This window comes from Vigna unguiculata, chromosome 3 (genome assembly GCF_037176805.1).
Source record: "Vigna unguiculata cultivar grain cowpea cultivar isolate G323 ecotype 2 chromosome 3, ASM3717680v1, whole genome shotgun sequence".
Classification (NCBI taxonomy): Eukaryota; Viridiplantae; Streptophyta; class Magnoliopsida; order Fabales; family Fabaceae; genus Vigna; species Vigna unguiculata.
The window spans coordinates 36,234,566-36,252,496 of record NC_140794.1 but is presented as its reverse complement, the minus strand read 5'-3'; the positions used below and the strand labels follow the sequence as shown (position 1 = coordinate 36,252,496).

Here is a 17,931-nt window from a genome sequence, read left to right as displayed (position 1 = left end):
CTATCATAGCCCAGCAGGTCCAGCAATTTGTCTGGAAAGATATCATATTCTGATATGGCGTTCCGTATACTAACATCATCGATAATGGCCGACAATTCATAGATAAGGAACTAGCCAAGTTCTACACTTGTATGGGCATCAAACAAAAAACCAGTACTGTAGAACACCCGCAAACCAATGGACAGGCAGAGGTGGCCAACAAAGTTATCCTAATGGAACTACGCAAACGGCTAGACAACGCCAAAGGCACCCCTCAGTCAGCAATAAACGAGTTCCCATTCAGCCTAGTTTACGGGGCAGACGCCATGATACCTGTCGAAATTGGCAAACCATCCCTGCGCTGAGAACTATATGAGCCAACCCACAACCATCAAAACATGGCCACCCACCTCGATCTCCTACCCGAACTCAGAGAAAAAGCCCAGATATGCAACTTAGCCGCTAAACAAAGAGTTGTCACAAAGTATAACGCAAACCTCTGTCCAAGATTGTTCATAAAAGGGGACTTAGTATGGAGAATGGCCAACAGTACAAGAAAGAAGGATGGCAAGTTCTCTGCCAATTGGGACGGCCCATACCGCATACGCGAAGACGCGGGAGGAGGAGCGTATCACTTAGAGCATTTATCTGGGGAGGAAATACCCAATACATGGAAAGTGTCCCATCTCAAGTTTTACTTTAGTTAAACATATACTGTATCACATCGAAACACTTGTAACCTTGGGTGTACTCTTTTTCCTCACCTGGTCTTTTTACCCTAAGGAGGGTTTTGGCCAGGGAGGTTTTAACGAGGCACCCCAGATTCAATGAATAATACAAAGGGTTCCCAACTTTACGACCATTCTTTACTTAACTTACATTCGTTTAAGTTCCCCACCCTTACCACAAGCAAGTGGCCTGGGTCGAACACCTTTAACTCATTGGTTAATTCGTTTAAGTTCCCCACCCTTACCACAAGTAAGCGGCCTGGGTCGAACACCCTTCACTCATTGGTTAATTCTTTTAAGTTCCCCACCCTTACAACAAGTAAGCGGTCTGGGTCGAACACCCTTAACTCGTTGGTGAATTCGTTTAAGTTCCCCACCCTTACCACAAGTAAGCGGTCTGGGTCAAACACCCTTTACTCGTTGATTAATTCGTTTAAGTTTCCACCCTTACCACAAGTAAGCGGCCTGGGTCGAACACTCTTAACTCGTTGATTAATTCGTTTAAGTTCTCCACCCTTACCACAAGTAAGCGGCCTGGGTCGAACACCCTTAACTCGATGGTTAATTCGTTTAAGTTCCCTATCCTTACCACAAGTAAGCGGCTTGGGTCGAACACCCTTAACATACAAGCATGTTCGCAAACATCCCATACATCAAACACCAACTCACAAATATAAAGAGCAATTAACCCACAAGTAACCGGCCTCAAACAAACACAATGTAAACATAAACAGACATTTATAGCAAACACCCAAATAAAGCAATGTACGGTTTATTACAGACTTAGAATCATTAACCAAATTGGAAACATTAAAACGAAAATCCTAAGCCACCTCTTGCTCAACGCCCTCCGCCACCACTTCACCTCCACCTGCATCGGCATCAACCGCCTCTTTCTCCCATTCCCTTCTAGGCTAGATTCCGCCTCATCTATAAGTACCCCATCAACAACATCCTTATTTACATCAAACCTAATGTTGTTAACATCAACACTCCCATAAAAAAAGGACTTGCCGAACACCCTTCTGAAAACCATTAATATGTTCTTGTATTATACAGCTCTTCAGGTCCTTTAGCTCCCCCTCCAGCCCGTCATGTTTTTCCTTGATATCGTCGTAGTTGGCCTCAAGATCTGCAATCCGGCCCTTCAACTTTTCTTCAGAATCAAGGCAACGTACCCTCGACGTAGCAAGCCTCTTCCTCTCTGTTTCCCACTCCTCCTTCTCCTTCTTCCAAGCTTTGTTTTCTTCAGCATGCTTGTCCACCTTCTCCTGCAACTCTTCCACCTTCTGAAACCCCTTCACCTGCCACAAACCCCTTCACCTGCCACAAACCCCTTCACCTACCTGAAACTCCTTCATATCTTTTAGCCTTAACACTGTTCATCACATTTAAAGGTTGGGAGACTGGTATATCACACCTAGCCGGTCAAGACTAGCACATTAGCACATATCATCCTTCACCAACATATTATATCGGCAAAGGCTGGGGACTGATGTACTGTACCTGGCCAACTTAACCAGATAAGTAACAACAAACAATCACCACATATATGCCGGAAACAACTAAGGTACACGGCTCGGGCCGACACAAACCTAAACCGGCCTAAACTCATAACAAAGGTCGCTAAAGGAACGGCCAATCTAGGACAGTACACGAACAAGGACGACATAAGCCAAATAAGGAAGTAACTAGATCAGACCATTACAAAAGACATAACGAAATCAAGGCCTACAACAATCGATACTAAGGGCCTAGGCCAAGGCCTAGGCCCACCAATAGCCCAAACCATGGCCTAGGCCATGGAATAGGCAAACATAATTAATAATCTATAAATACACATGAACCCCACAAATTAAAAGTACGCATTCATTACTCCATTAATCACCAGATTTGACTTTTTTAAGCTTTGGCTGACTTAAGCTTCGACGTCCCTTCTGCAGGTAACCCCTCCCGGGTCCAAGCAGACATATGCGAACCGAGAATAGGCTAACTGAGGAGATAGCGGACTATATGGGTAAGGTGACACTTGTGCCTAATGTATCTTATTTGTTCTCTACAGGAACAAAAAATATGAATTATTTAAATTGGCCAACTTGTTTTTTGTGATTTTTTTTCAATTTTTATATTTATAAACATCAATTATTTAAATTGTAAATAGTAAAAGTTAGTAAAACAATTATTAAATTGTCCCAAAATGAAGATATTTTTCAAATTTCACAACACCAATAATTCCCTTTGAGTATTGGCCAAAGAATTTCTTGTAAATTTTTGTTAAATTTTTATGTAGAAAATATGTACTTTTTAAAATGTAAATAGTAGAAATTAGTAAAAAAACTGAAAAATTGTAACCTAGAGATTGAATTTTTTTAATTTCAGAAACTAATCCCATCTGAGTATTCACCAACCTGTTTGTTATGAACTTTTCAGCAATTTTATACATAAAATGACAATTATTTGAATTGTAAATAGTTTAAAATATTAAAAATAATTAAAAAAACTGTTAGGAGTAGATGAAATTTGCCAAATTTAAGAACACAACTCCTATCCTAGTATTGGCCAACTTGTTTCTTGTGATTTTTTTTGCAATTTTTATATTTAAAATATCAATTATTTAAATTATAAATAGTAAAAGTTAGTAAAAAAATTAAAAAAGTGTCACAAAAAGAAGAGGTTTTTCATATTCATAACACTAATTATCCCTTTTGAGTATTGGCCATAGAATATCTTGTGAAATTTTGAATAATTTTTATATAGAAAATATGATATATTTCAATTTTAAATAGTATAAAGTAGTAAAAAAATTGAAAAATTGTTACCTAGAGATTGAATTTTTTTAATTTCAGAAATAAACCCATATGAGTATCCGCTAACCACTTTGTTATGAAAGTTTGAGCAATTTTTATACATAAAATATCAATTATTTAAATTGTATATTGTTAAAAATAGTAAAAAGAATCAAAAAAGTGTTAGGAGGAAATGAAATTTGTCAAATTTAAGAACACAACTCCTATCCTAGTATTGGTCCACTTGTTTGTTTTGAAATTTTTTACAATTTTTATATATAAAATATCAATTATTTAAATTGTAAATAGTAAAAATTAGTAAAAAAAAATAAAAAAGTGTCACAAAAAGAAGAAATTTGTCAAATTTCTTAACACCAATAATCCTATTTGAGTATTGGCCAACAGATTTCTTGTAAAATTTTAAGCAATTTTTATGTAGAAAATATGAATTATTTAAATTGTAAATAGTAAAAAGTAGTAAGAAAAAATTGAAAAATTGTTCCCTAGAGATTCAATTTTTTAAATTTCAGAAACTAATCCCATCTGAGTATCCGCCAACCTGTTTGTCATGAAATTTTAAGCAATCTTTATACATAAAATATCAATTATTTAAATTGTAAATAGTTAAAAATAGTAAAAAGAATTAAAAAAGTGTTAGGAGGAGATGAAATTTGTCAAATTTAAGAGCACAACTCCTATCCTAGTATTGGCCAACTTGTTTTTTGTGATTTTTTTTTACAATTTTTATATTTAAAACATCAATTATTTAAATTGTAAATAGTAAAAGTTAGTAAAACAATTATTAAACTGTCCCAAAAAGACTGAAAAATTTTGAGAAATTTTATGTATTGGCCAACGAATTTCTAGTGAAATTTTGAGAAATTTTTATATAGAAAATATGTATTGTTTAAAATGTAAAGAGTAGAAACTAGAGATTAAATTTTTTTAATTTCAGAAACTAATCCCATATGAGTATTCACCAACCTGTTTGTTATGAACTTTTGATCAATTTTATACATAAAATTATAATTATTTGAATTGTAAATAGTTAAAAATAGTAAAAAGAATTAAAAAACTTTTAGGAGGAGATGAAATTTGCCAAATTTAAGAACACAACTCCTACCCTTGTAAGGCCCATTAATTTTTATTCTTCTTTCTGCCTAAATCCTTAAAGGTTGCCCCAAAGTTGGTTGGGCCTAGGGCTGGCCCAAGAAGGGGAACCATACCCTAAGTCTGCCCTAACCTAATCTTTTCCATTCATTCGCAGAAATCGTAGCCGTCAACTTGTCCCCTTGCCGCGCTCTCGCCTATGCGAGATGGGATCCGCCTAAGCGAGAGGGTCCCTCTCGCCTGAGCGAGCTATGTTAGCTTGGGTGAGGCAGGGACCAGGTTTTGATGTGGTTGTTGAGTGGTTCACTGATGTGTGGTTTGTTATCTGACCCAAATGCTTTACTAGAAGGTTTGCGTGATGATGGCATGATTAATATGTTACATTTGAAATGGAAATGGCATGTTAGTTGATTGGGTATGAATTGAAAAGCATGAGTTGTATGAATTATTGATTTTACATGATATTTATGTTATGAGAAATTCTTGATTAGTGGGTGGAACATGTTTAAAGTATGGGTAGGGCATAATTCGATGACTCTTGTAGTGAGAGATCTTGGTGGCGCCTCATCGGTTGGATGTAATTCCATGGACCCTCTTAAGGGGAGTCCCTGGTGGTGCCTTGACAAAAGGACGTAATTCTACGGGGGGTCGTGGTGGTGCCTCAGGGCCAGGGCGTAATTCCACGAAGGCCACGTGGTGGTGCCTCTTGTTAGGGTATAATTCCGTGAAGGCCTCGTGGTAACGCCTCATTGCTAGGACCTAATTCCACTGCCACGTGGTGGTGCCTCAGTTACGTATCCTGATAGTTAAATCTTAGGGTTTTATATGGATGGGTATTTCACATGGGGTGTCTGCTATGTATGTTTGAATATGAATGGTATGTTGAGTGCCTGTATGATGACTTTTTGCTTGCTTACCCTTTTGCTTGCTTGTGTGTTATGTGTGGTCTCTTCCTTTGCATTGATTATCAACCTGGTTGATGTGAGCAGATGTGAGAACCCCTAGCAGTGGTGATGGTAATAGGGATGCGGCAGCTTGATGGATTGGACAAGTGTTGGGCCCACTGTGGGGCCCATTACTGGAGGGTTTTATATTATTTATGCTTTTCTTGTCCGAACAAGGCCTAATATATTTAATTGTTTTCTTTTCAGTATATTTCTGGTTGGGCCATGTGGGGCCCTTTTCTTGTAATCTGGGTATATCTGACGTATTGTATTATTAATTGAGGTTATTCATGTATGTGATGTTTTATTAATTGAAGTTATTCAGTTTTTGGGATGTTACAATCCTAGTATTGGCCAACTTGTTTCTTGTGATTTTTATATTTAAAATATTAATTATTTAAATTATAAATAGTAAAAGTTAGTAAAAAAATTAAAAATGTGTCACAAAAAGAAGAAGTTTTTCAAATTTCATAGCACTAATATTCCTCTTTGAGTATTGGCCAATGAAGTTTTTTGTGAAATTTTGAATAATTTTTATATAGAAAATATGATATATTTAAATTTTAAATAGTATAAAGTAGTAAAAAAATTGAAAAATTGTTACCTAGAGATTGAATTTTTTTAATTTCAGAAATAAAGCCATCTGAGTATCCGCCAACCTCTTTGTTATGAAAGTTTGAGCAATTTTTATACATAAAATGTCAATTATTTAAATTGTATGTTGTTAAAAATAGTAAAAAGAATCAAAAAAGTGTTAGGAGGAGATGGAATTTGTCAAATTTAAGAACACAACTCCTATCCTAGTATTGGTCAACCTGTTTGTTTTGAAATTTTTTACAATTATTACATATAAAATATCACTTATTTGAATTGTAAATAGTAAAAATTAGTAAGAAAAAAAAGTGTCACAAAAAGAAGAAATTTTTCAAATTTCTTAACACATTAGTCCTTTTTAAGTATTGGCCATCGAATTTCTTGTAAAATTTTGAGCAATTTTTATGTAGAAAATATGAATTATTTAAATTGTAAATAGTAAAACGTAGTAAGAAAAAAATTGAAAAATTGTAATGTAGAGATTGAATTTCAAAAATTTTAGAAACTAATCCCATCTGAGAATCCACCAACCTCTTTGTTATGAAATTTTGAGCAAATTTTATACATAAAATATCAATTATTTAAATTGTATATAGTTAAAAACAATAAAAAGAATTAAAAAGGTGTTATCGTGAGATGGAATTTATGAAATTTAGGAACACAAATCCTATCCTAGTATTGGCCAACTTGTTTCTTGTGAAATTTTTTACAATTTTTATATGTAAAATTTTCTTTGCCTTATTTGTAGTTTGTCTTTCTTTGTTAAATCTTTGAGTATGTTTCATCTATATTCCACTTGAGTTTAGCTCTTCTTTCATTTAAGCTTTTCTTGTTTTTCCTTATTGGCTTCTTTGGTTTGGTGTTACATTCATGGTGGAAGATTTCTTTGGAGGTAACCAAATACTCAAGGTAGCATCCTAGGAGGTGGAAACCAAAGTGGAACTCCAAGCTACAAGTGAAGGTCACAAAAGAGAAAATTCAAAGCAAACACTTGAGTGAGACAAAAGAAGAAAGAAAATAGTGGAGTGAAACACTTGAAGACTTTTAAAGTTTGCACAAATTTGTGATTGTATTCATTTGAGTTGTATTTGTTCAAGTTTTCTTTCTTGTATCTCTTTGGACTAATTAAGTGTCTTGGGGGAGCCTTAAGTGTTCTCTCATCTCTTAATTAGAACCTTCTTAAATAGTAAAAGCGCTTGTAGACGGTGAGTGTGTCTTGCAACATCAAGCCTCACCAAAGTAGGTCGCATAGTTAGACTCCAAATCTTTTTTGTTTTTGTTGCTTAATTGTTAATGTGTCTAATTCTATTTTAGAAGTTTTGTGCAACATTCTTTGAATTATTTCCCTTCTTCAAAAATCATTTCCCTCTTCCCTTTATTCTTGTACTTAGCATACCTCTCGATTTGTTGCTAGATTTGTCTTTTAATCCTCTCATGCATTTTCTTAACAAAATCAGATTTTGCCACCCCTTCTTTATGAATGAAATCAAAAGATGTAGGAAGTGGTAACAAATCCATAGGAGTGGGAGGATTAAAGCCATAAACAACTTCAAATGGATAGATCTTAGTAGTCCTATGAACTACTCTATTGTAGGCAAACTCAATATGGGGAACGTATTCATCCCAAGATTTGTGGTTTCCTTTCAAAATTGCCCTTAGCATAGTAGACATAGATCTATTAACAACTTCAGTTTGCCCATCAATTTGTGGGTGATGTGAAGTAGAGAAATTAAGTTTAGTTCCTAGCCTTGACCAAAGAGTTTTCCAAAAATGGCTAAGGAACTTAGTATCTCTATTAGAAACTATGGTGTGGGGTATACCATGAAGCTTGACCACATCTCTAAAGAAAAGCCTAGCAATGTTGGTAGCATCATCCACTTTTTGGTATGGTATAAAGTATGTAATTTTCCTAAAACGATCTACCACCACAAAAATGGAATCAAAACCCCTTTGTGTTCTTGGGAGTCCTAAGACAAAATCCATATTTATATCTTCCCAAGGGGCTGAAGCAACAGGCAAGGGAGTGTATAATCCATGAGGCATTATTTTAGACTTAGATTGTAAACATGAAGTACATCTATTACAATGACTTTGGACATCCTTGCTCATATGGGGCCAAAAGAATTTCTCTTTTAAAACACCTAGGGTTTTTTCTTCCCCAAAATGACCCATTAATCCCCCTTCATATGTTTCTTGAACAAAGAGTTTTCTTTGTGAACCTTGGAGAATACAAAATTTTCCTTCTTTAAACCAATACCCCTCATTCACATAGAAACCTCATTGAGGTCTTTCCGTACATTCAGCATAAGCAGAGGAAAACTCAGAATCTTGATTATACATTTTTGGAATGTGATCAAATCAAAGAATTTAGGCTCCCAATTTTGAAAACAAGGTGTGCCTTCTAGACAAGGCATCAACCACCACATTACTTTTGCCCTTCTTGTACTTTATCACATAAGGAAATTGTTCCAAGAATTCCATCCACTTAGCATGTCTTTTATTCAGCTTGTGTTGGCCCTTCAAATATTTTAGCGACTCATGGTCACTATGAATGACAAACTCTTTGGACACAAGGTAGTTTGAAGAGCCCTAACCAAGCCATATAATTCCTTATCATAGGTGGGATAGTTCCCTGGCAACGACGCCAAATTTGATAACGCTATTGTTGAAGCGATCAAATTAATACTATTTATCTTTAACAACTTCAGTAATGTTAACAAAGTAGTCAACAAAATTAGTATGGGTTAAGTCAACCCTAAGTCGTCTCCCAACGAACACAAAATTGATTTCTAGCAAATTAGTTCTTATAAAACTGTACAAAAGAGTTAATTAAATAAAATAATAAAAATAGAGGATTAAGATAAACAAAGATAGATATAAAATTTAAAAGATAAAAAGAAATAAAAAAACAATAGTAAAGAAAACAGATTGATTCCTGATGAAGGCATGACCACCTCCTTAGAAGCTCCCTCAAGAAGGATCACTAGAAGCATGTCTAGAGGGGAGTCTTCTATTCCATCACCTTTATCTTTATTTTGCATTACTTTAGTTTGAATTCCCTAAGTTGGTTTCTAGTTGATTTAGTTTGTTGACTTGTTGACATTGATCCAAAGTTGACCTTTGACCAAGATTAGATTAACTTAAACCAACATGCTAATCCTTGTTTGTCTTGTTTTGTAGGTAATTAAGAGAAAGTAGAGCATGGCTAGGTGACACTTGGTGATTGGAGCACTTGGATGAAGTGGAAGAGAGAGGAAAGCAAAAAGCATAAAGCAAAAGAAAAAGTAGACATGTACCTTGTCTCCTTTTGCCTTTGTGGTTTATGCCTTAGAAGGTCACTTGGTCTCCTTCCTCTTTTGGCCTAGAATCCTCATGGGAATGCCTCCACCAATCATCTCCCTTCACTTGGCCAAGACTCACTCTCACATTAGGTTTAGGGTTTGCTAGTTAATCCTTTTTCATGTTTTTGTATTTGCTAAAGGACCCCTATGAACTCCTATTTAAAGGGTGCTCCTTGTCTTGTAAAAGGGTTGATCATTTTATTTCTAAACTATTGTGTTTCAACCATTAAATTTTCGTGAGCTCTCCTTCCTAGAAGTGAACTCACCTTTTCCTTATCTTGCTTGCAAGTGGCGGCACCATCACTCATCTCTAGGGCTTGGTTGGCTTAGATCCCCCCCTATGAGTGGCGTGCTTCTTCCATGCTTCATCTTCTATGCTTTCCATTTTTAATGTTTCTTCTTTCATTTTGGTTCTTTAAGTGTTGTTAATGCTGTGTGAGTTTAAGCTTGAATCCAACTCTCTTCTTCCTTTCATGAGCTTGAGAAATGAACCTTCACATCTAGATAACTTGCTATCTTAATGTCCAGTGGGAATGTTCGAAAAGCTTTCTTAAATAACTTCACCATATTCATAACTCTAAAAGAAAACAAGATAATCCTTCATCATTTGGTATCTAGAGCTTTGGTTGTCCTTGAATATGGTGTTTTCATGTTCTAACCTTGTCTTGTGTAGCTATCTTTGAATGATCCACATAAAAACAATGCTGGCAGCAACGTGTGTGTTTTTGAAAAAAAATACTGCAGCTAGCTCAGTGGTCCAAAAGTAACGTTCTTTATTTCAAAAGAAAGCTCTGTGAGTCTAGTTTCCAACAAAAAAAGAATTAACACATTTGGAGTTCTGTGGAGAGAGTTATGATCAAATGAGTGAGCAAAGGTCAGAGCTGCCGAGAATACGAAAAACAACGTTTTCAGGTTATGTTGTGGCAATTTTGGCTTCGGTTTTGTGACTCTTTTGCTCCTAAATGTGGTTAGATAACATGTCTTTGGATGCTTGAGTCTCTTGTCATATGCTTCTTTGAGTTTTCTTGTTCTTGTTTCTAAGTATTTGAGCTATTGCATGAGATCTATGCCTTTTGTTGTTGTATGCTCCTTGAAATTGATTTTGACCTAATTTTTTTGGGAACTAAGTGTTCAAGACACCCTAAAATATCCTTCTCATCATCTTAAGTACCTAGTTTTGAAAAGAAAAATTATTTTCATGACCAAAAACAGTTTGGCCGAGAGCTAATGTGTTGCTTGGTGAATCCATTTGGCCATTTTTACTAGGTGTTATGCTACCAAATTTTATACTTAGATTTTGGGTGATATTGCCAAATTAGTTCCATGCTTTAACTTGGTTATGATCTTTCTTGGTGTATGCATAATTTGAGGTATAATCTTGGCTTGTTCAAATGTTTTCCATAGAGTCTTTGAAAGTGCTTTTCATTTCTTTAGTCTTGTTCAAGTTTTGTCTTTAAAAACAAGTTTCCTTAGAAGTTAAACTTTCTTGTTTTTTGAGCTTTGCTTGCTTGTCTTTAGGTAATCTTTGTTTTGTCTTAGTAGTTTTCTTTTCCTTGTCTTCCTAGAGTGTTGTGGCCGAGCCACTTGTTTGAGCTTTGAAAAGGTTTTCATCTCTTTAAAGGTATTTTCACTTGTTTGGAAGGTTTTTGAGTGCTAGCCTTGCTTGTGTGCTTTGGGAGTGTGATCAAAAACACTTGGGTGCTTGAGAAGACCACACTTGGTCTCGGGTTTGGAATTTTTTGTTAGCTAACCTCTTCCTTGTCTTGGTTTTTTGTGAGTATTTGGTGTAGGAACATGAATATGGATCCAATCTTGGAGGTAGAAGAAAAGGAGGAGGCGGTCTCACCTTATTCCCCTCCCATGGTGACTCCTATGGCCCAAGAAAGTGAACAAATGACCCTTGCCAACATCTTACGTGAGATGGAAGTGAGTAGGAGAGAAACTTTTGACCAATTGAGGGCGGATAGGAGGCAAAGTGAGATCTTCCTACAATAGCACATCCAAAGACTTGAGCTTAGGGAAGATGATAGGAGAAGGAGGAGGTCCTCTTCCGAGGACTCTAGCCATGGTGGAAGAAGAAGAAGGCACGACTATGATAAAATCTTTATATAGGATTTGGATTGGGCTTTTCGATTGATAAAACCTCTCAAATATCTTTTAAAATAAAGATAAAGATAAATATTCAAAGATATTTAGAGAGATCTAAACTATTTGACAAATATAGTTTGGTTAATAATTTATGATATAATTAAATAAATAAATTATTTAAAGATATCTAATAAATTATTAACAAATGATATTTGCATTAATTTTCTCAATAAGTCATTTTCAATCCTGTAGTCCAAATTTGCAGAGACATCCAAAAATATTAATATTTTTAGTTAAACCCCTCTCCTTTGACCAATCATTGACCAGATTTGAATATTGACCAGAGTTGACTGTTTGACAAGCTTTTACTAGTTTGACTGTGCAACAGCAAACTGACACGTTGCAGCTCCTTCTCTCTCCAGAATTAGGGTTTCCGCTTCCAATGTTGTTGCTGCCGCAGGTGATGGTTTTGTGTGGTTGCCGATCTATTGGTGCACTGTGTTGGAGGTTCAAACTGGCCTCGTGATGGTCGCACGAAGTGGTACAGATCTAGTGCGCTAATGGTGGATGCGACGCAGTTGTGGGTGTTGCAGTGGCCGGCGATTGACGAACAGGTGCAGGGGTGGTCTGATTTGAAAGTTGGGGATTGCCACATGCCATGATCTGAGTGAGTTGGGTTTAAGTGGTAGTAAGGGTGTAAATAGACATATTAGAGGGTGTAAAAGTAGATTTTCTGCAGCCCATTTGGAAAAGGGGAGTTTATGTGTAATTTAGGGGGTGCATAAGTGATTTTCTCAGAACTTGCTAATTTCAGCCTTATTTACAGGTGGTTTGTAACTTTAATCAATTTATTTTCTCACCTTCAATGAGCTTAATCTTAATTTCAGCTGCATCAACAAACGTTAAAATATTCAAACATAATTTATGTAGCTAAAAATCACTTTTTAACACATTTTTATCACACAAGCTCAAATGGCCTAATTATAAGAATTATCAATTAAATCACTCTTTAAGCACATAAACTCAATTAAATACCCAGAATTAAACATTGAATGAGGGCAAAAATACGCACTCATCAGCCTTCTAGACAAGGCATCAACCACCAAATTACTTTTGCCCTTCTTGTACTTTATCACATAAGGAAATTGTTCCAAGAATTCCATCCACTTAGCATGTCTTTTTTTCAGCTTGTGTTGGCCCTTCAAATATTTTAGCGACTCATGGTCACTATGAATGACAAACTCTTTGGACACAAGGTAGTGTTCCCAAGTTTGAAGAGCCCTAACTAAGGCATACAATTCCTTATAATAGGTGGGATAGTTGGGGGAGGCACCATGAAGTTTTTCACTTAAATAAGCAATTAGGTGCCCTCCTTGCAACAACACAACACCTCTTCCTACATCGGATGCATCACACTCTAGCTCAAAGGTTTTTGAAAAGTTTGGTGAAGCAAGAATGTGTGCATTGGTGAGCTTTTCCTTGAGTTGCTGAAAAGCAGACTCTTGTTTTTCACCCCAATTAAAAGATACATCTTTATTGACAAGTTCATTGAAGGGTGAAGCCAAAGTAGAAAAGTTAGGAACAAACCTTTTATAAAAGCTTGCCAAACCATGGAAGCTCCTAACATCTCAAACATTTTTAGGAGTAGGCCATTCTTGGATGGCCTTTATTTTTGTAGGGTCAACATGTACCCCATTTTTATTTACTACAAAACCTAAGAAAATAACACTATCTACACAAAAAATGCATTTCTCTTTATTTGCAAACAAACTATTTACCCTAAGGATGGTAAGGACAGACCTCAGATGGTCTATGTGCTCATGCAAGCTCTTGCTATAGATCAAAATGTCATCAAAGTAGACAACCACAAACTTTCCTATGCACTCTCTAAGAACGTGATTCATTAGCCTCATGAATGTGCTAGGTGCATTAGTAAGCCAAAATGGCATCACCAACCACTCATATAATCCAAATTTGGTCTTAAGAGCGGTTTTCCACTCATAACCTTCTTTGATTCTTATTTGGTGATAACCACTCTTTAGATCAATTTTAGAAAACATGAGGGACCCATGCAATTCATCAAGCATGTCATCAAGCCTAGGAATGGGATGCCTATATTTAATGGTGATGTTATTTATGGCTCTACAATCACAACACATTCCCATAACCCATCCTTTTTAGGTACTAACAAAACAGACACAACACAAGGGCTAAGGCTCTTTTGAACGCAACCTTTCTCCAAAAACTCTTGGACTTGGGATTCTTTCTCCTTTGTTTCTTGAGGATTTGTCCTTTGTTTCTTGAGGATTTGTCCTAAAGGGAGGAAGCCCAGCAAGCCCTTCTTTAGGGAATATATCCTCAAACTCTTTTAAAAGATTTTCAATTTTAGGAGGTAGATTCTTAAGCTCAAGAGATGTGGCAGTACATGTGAGTGTTCCTTTACACAGCAGGAGCCATGAAGGTTGGTCAATATTGAGAACTTGATTTAAATATTTCATGGTTAAAATGTTCTCATTTTGAATGACCTTGGGAGAAGGAACACCAATCTCTCCGGCCTCAGATTCATCTTTATTTAGCTTTTGGACTTTTTTTTCTCTCATCTTTCTCTTTTTCTGTTTTGTTCTTCATTTGAAGTTGATCCTCAACCACTTGTGATTGCAAAAGAGGATGAAGAACAAACTTTTTAGCCTTGTGAGTAAAGGTAATCTCATTGGTGAGACCATTGTGCATGGTTTTCTTATCAAATTGCCAAGGTCTCCCCAATAAGATATGACAAGCTTCCATAGGTACTACATCACATAGCACACTATCTTCATATTTCCCTATGGAAAATTTGACCTTTAATTGATGATTGGCTGCCAAATCCCCATCTTCATTAAGCCAATGAAGTTTGTAAGATTTTGGATGAGGTAAGACAGTCAAATACAACTTGTCAACCAGCCTAGTACTACACGAGCCACTATCCACAATTAGAGAACAAATGTTTTCCAAAATTTTACACCTTGTGTGAAATATGTTTTCTCTTTGTGTTAGTGCTTTTGGAATAGGTTAGTTGTTGAAGATCCTTCTAACCATCAAAACGTCCCCTTCACAAGGGTGAACATCTTCTATATTAGACTCATTGGATTCCTCACTTCCACTCTCACTTTCATTTTCATCTTCGCTCCTATATCTATCAACACCCCTAAGAATCATGGTCTTTTTGGTGGGGCATTGAGATGTTATGTGACCTCTACCAAGACATTTGAAACATTTGATTTCACTTGTACGAGTGTGTGATGATGCACTCCCCTCTTTGTCTTTACCTTTTCCTAGATTCCTAGGTGGCTCTTCCTTTTTCTTTTCCTTCTTAAAATCCTTTTTAACATAAGAGTTAGTTTGAGCTTGATTTCTTTTTGAAAAATATTTTCTCAAATTTTTTTGTTCTACCTTAATGCATATTTGCACTAAATCATTCAAATCTTGGTAAGGTAGAAGCTCAACTCCATCTCTTATATCAAGGTTTAAGCCACTTAAGAATCTAGAAATGGTAATGGACTCTTCCTCAATTATTCCCGCCCTCATCATAAGTAACTCCATTTTCTGTCTATATTCTTTCATAGACATATTTCTTTGTTGGAGTCTTTAGAGCTTGCTCATGAGCTCCCTATTGTAGTAGGAGGGAATGTGTCTCCTCTTAAGGGTTGACTTAAGATCATTCCAATATTCAATTGAAGGTCCATTACTTCTTAGCCTCTCTTGGACTATAGAAGTCCACCAATACATAGCATACCCTTGAAAGCTTAGGGTAGCTAGAGGCACTTTCCTTTCTTCACTAACTTGATGGCAAGCAAAAAGTTGCTCAACCTTCATCTCCCAATCCAAATAAGCTTCAACATCATCCTTTCCTTGAAAGTGAGGCAAGTCTACTTTAACTTCTCTAGGAGTAGGGTCTTTTCTTTGTCTCCTAATGTGGGAAGGTTGTTGATAATATTCTCCTAATCTTAATCCTTCCTCTTCTTCATATATTGAAGCTCCACTTCTAGACCCTTTGCTAGAATTACTCTTACTTTTTAGCTTATTTTGGATTTTCTCATCTCTTTTCTTTAAAGCTTTGATTTGTTCCTCCAAGAGAGCAATTTGGCCATATATTTCCAATTGATCTTTCACCTTGTAAATTGCCTCTTGTTGTCTCCATAATTCAAGTGATTTGAGTTGTTGACAAACATGTTTCAAACTATGAATTGAATCCTCATAATCACTTGCACTATGTAGGGAGGGTTGACTAGCCATGATTACTAAAAGCTAACTAAGAAATTCTAAAGAAGAAGTAAATAGCAAAGTTCTTGAATTATCTTCCAAGAAAGAGAGGTGAATCACTTGGATTCCTTACATACCAAGTATTTCCTTGCCAAAGTAATTCAAAGAATGTTGCACAAAACTTCTAAAATAGAATTAGACACATTAACAATTAAGCAACAAAAACAAAAAAGATTTAGAGTCAAACTATGCGGCCTACTTTGGTGAGGCTTGATGTTGCAAGACACACTCACCCTCTACAAGCGCTTTTACTATTTAAGAAGGTTCTAATTAAGAGATGAGAGAACACCTAAGGCTCCCCCAAGACACTTAATTAGTCCAAAATGATACAAGAAAGAAAACTTGAACAAATACAACTCAAACGAATACAATCACAAATTTGCGCAAACTTTAAAAGTCTTCAAGTGTTTCACTCCACTCTTTTCTTTCTTCTTTTGTCTCACTCAAGTGTTTGCTTTTAATTTTTTCCTTTGTGAACTTCACTTGTAGATTGGAGTTCCACTTTGGTTTCCACCTCCTAGGATGCTACCTTTAATATTTGGTTACCTCCAAAGAAATCTTCCACCAAGAATGTAACACCAAACCAAAGAAGCCAATAAGGAAAACACAAGAAAAGCTTAAATGAAAGAAGAGCTAAACTCAAGTGGAATATACATGAAACATACTCAAAGATTTAACAAAGAAAGACAAACTAGAAATAAGGCAAAGAAACAAGTTAAGCACTTAAATGAATTACCTAAAGAATGGCACTAGAGTGGATTAAAAACAACCAAAAAAAAAGCTAGAAATCTGCACAAAATTTTAATTTTCAACCACTGCCAGTCCAAAAACGTGAAAATCAGCGTTTATTTCAGTGATTTATCATTTCTTCATTTCTTAACATTTTTCAATGATTTTTGTTTTCTTTTCTTCGTCTATGTTTTAGCTAGTAGAGGCAAAAATCAGATCTGGATTTGCAATAGCCAATTTTTTGTGATAAAACAAATACAGAAAGTGTACAGATAGACAGAAACTAGAACAACAGTAAAATGCAACAAAATAATGCTCTCAAACTCAAGTGATGGTAGTGATTCTAGTGTACTTCTTTTGCCACTTTCTTTTGATCTTTTCTTTTGATTATTTTTGGCACTTGCTTGTACTCTTTTTGTGCTCTTTTTCTTTTTTTTAATAGGTCTGACAGTAGCTAGTTTCCACCACAAATCAGAATCAGCACCACACTATGCTTGATCATTTGCATTTTAATAGAAACAAAAAGAGAAGGAAACTTAAAGGAATCAAAAGAAGATTATGAAACTCAAGGAAACACAATGGAAATTAACTCTAAAGAACTTGCGAAGAACTAATTAACAAGTATGAACTCAAATACGAATATTAAAAGCACACTAGAAACAAAAATGAAACTTAGGTTATTAAGCAAGCACAAGAAAGATTCCCACTGGACATTAAGATAACAAAGGTTATCTAGATGTGAAGGTTCATCTCCAAGGCTCTAAGGGAGAAAAGAAGGTGTATTTATGAAACAAAAACAACAGTAAAACAACAGCAAAACAACAGTAAAAATAGACTGTAAACACACAAAATGGAAAGCTAAATAAAGGAATTTAAGACATAATTGAACTAAACATTACTCTAGACAAAACATATGGATGAGAAAATTAAAATGACTCAAATAGATGAAATAGAAAATGAATAAGACTCAAACGAAAATGTAAAAGGCACACTGATGAGTCATTATTTTCTTCTATTCCACTAGCCTTTGTGCACCTATTACACAGTTGATTAGTGCTTAATTGTTCATCATTAGAGTGTTTTTCATCTGTTGGGCTTTATTGGGCCACTGTTCCAAATTTGGACTAATTTCACATTATTTGGCCTAATTTTTGTTTTTAATTATTTTTAGGTATTTGGGTGAAGCAATTTTGGAGCTTGGACATTAATATTTAGTTGAAGAGACTTTCCACATCATTGCCACATCATTTCCATATCATTTCCATGTTATTACCAAGTCAGCAAAGTCAATGGGTCAACATTTGAGGCCCAGAGTGGCATTTTTGTAAATCTG

The 17,931-nt window shown here is 35.6% G+C and overlaps 1 pseudogene; it reads right to left on the bottom strand.

Annotated features, from left to right (window-relative positions):
- Nucleotides 1-14,138: 14,138 nt before the first annotated feature.
- On the bottom strand, nucleotides 14,139-15,842 carry LOC146887794 (uncharacterized; annotated as a pseudogene).
- Between the last annotated feature and the right edge of the window lie 2,089 nt (nucleotides 15,843-17,931).